This window comes from Rhinolophus sinicus, linkage group LG05 (genome assembly GCF_036562045.2).
Source record: "Rhinolophus sinicus isolate RSC01 linkage group LG05, ASM3656204v1, whole genome shotgun sequence".
In the NCBI taxonomy this organism is placed as follows: Eukaryota; Metazoa; Chordata; class Mammalia; order Chiroptera; family Rhinolophidae; genus Rhinolophus; species Rhinolophus sinicus.
In genome coordinates this window covers 25,115,428-25,117,400 of record NC_133755.1, presented here as the reverse complement: position 1 = coordinate 25,117,400, position 1,973 = coordinate 25,115,428, and positions in this window count along the sequence as shown.

The window sequence follows — 1,973 nt, the reverse complement described above, 5'->3', positions numbered from 1 at the left end:
GGAGATGGACTTCAAATCACAGCAGATCACTGTCCAATTAGCCCCACAAGAGGCACACCCAAAGGGCAACCTCAGCAGGCACCAGAGCCCGCTGGGGCTATGCAATTTTCCTAACCATTGTCACCTCAATAAATTTAATTTTAAAAAATAGTGAATATACTGTTTCAATGTTTTAAATACTGACCTATGAAAAGTAAAGGAATTACTATTGATTTAACTGTTACTCTATGTCAAGGGCTTTACATGTGAGGTCTGACAATTTAGTTTGCGAATTTGTTGCAATGATGTTGCTAACCTTTTTTTATATCAGAGGGATTATTCATTATGAATTTGTACTAAGTTTACTATTTGGAAGTGCTGAAAAGGCTGCGTGAAAAAGTTAGACGACCTGAACTTTTCGCCAACAATTCATGGTTCTTGCATCATGACAATGCACCAGCTCACACAGCACTGTCTGTGAGGGAGTTTTTAGCCAATAAACAAATCACTGTATTGGAACACCCTCCCTACTCACCTGATCTGGCCCCCAATGACTTCTTTCTTTACCTGAAGATAAAGGAAATATTGAAAGGAAGACATTTTGATGACATTTAAGACATCAAGGGTAATATGATGACAGCTCTGATGGCCATTCCAGAAAAAAGAATTCCAAAATTGCTTTGAAGAGTGGACTAGATGCTGGTGTCAGTGCATAGTTTCACAAGGGGAGTACTTCAAAGGTGACCATAGTGACATTCAGCAATGAGGTATGTAGCACTTTTTCTAAGATGAGTTCCCAAACTTAGTTGTCAGTATATTGTTCATTTATTCTTTACAAAGATTTTTGTAAGTAGATACAAGGAAACTGAGGCTCAAAAAGTAAGTGTCCAGAACAAAAACATATAAGCTTTATGTTATATATAATCAATAATCATATTCACAATCAATAATCATATTCACATTCATCTAATTCAAAATTCATGTGTTTACTCCTACACCTTCTGACGTCCTCAACTGAGTCTTCTTTGGCACCTTAATTGGAAAAGTCACATTGCTTCAGACTTCTCATTCATCAGTAGGAGTGGGCATACAAGATTCTGTAGCCAGTATCTTTATCTCTGGTTAGAATAACTGTGTAAGAGTCTAAAAAAATATTCACGACCTATGTAAAATCGTCAAAAAAAACCTTCAGTGCTACACACAATCTGATGTTTCATAATGCCACAAGCATACCTGTACTCCATGAATTTCTACTATCTTAGCAAGTTCTCCTTGCTAAATCAAGTTTGTGTGCTAATCCGGGATTGAGATCTTATAATCATAAAGCCCAGAATTGATAAGTTAAATACTTTATATATTTCAACATTCATTAGTCATAAAACAATGAACCAACAACAACAAAAAATTAGCTTCCTAAGCATATTGCAGTCTGATTGTATAAGTCTTTTATTCTAAACACCAATAAAGGATGATCCTGTTTACCTCCTGCTATGTGTATATATATATATATATATATATGTATATGTATATGTATATGTATATGTATATGTATATACATATATATATATATGTTTTATATATATATGAAATTTTATATTACATTTTGTAAGGAGATACCACTATACATACAATAGAATGGCTAATATATATTTTTGAAACCAACAATCCAAGTGTTGGTGAAGATGAGGAGCACTGCTGTTGAGAATGTAAAAACTATAAACATTTTGGAAAACAGCTTGGCAGTTTCTTAAAAAGTTCAACATATACCTACCATACCCCTATCTAGTCCACTCCTAAGTTTTCACCCAAGAGAAATGAAAGCATATCCACAGTAAGACTTGTACACAAATGTTCATAGAAACTTTATCTATCATAGTCAAAAAATGGGAACAGCACAAATGTCCATCAACATCTAAATGGATAAATCACTTTTGGTTTGTACATATAATGCAAACCTACTCTGCAATAAAAAGAAACAAACTACTGGTATGTTC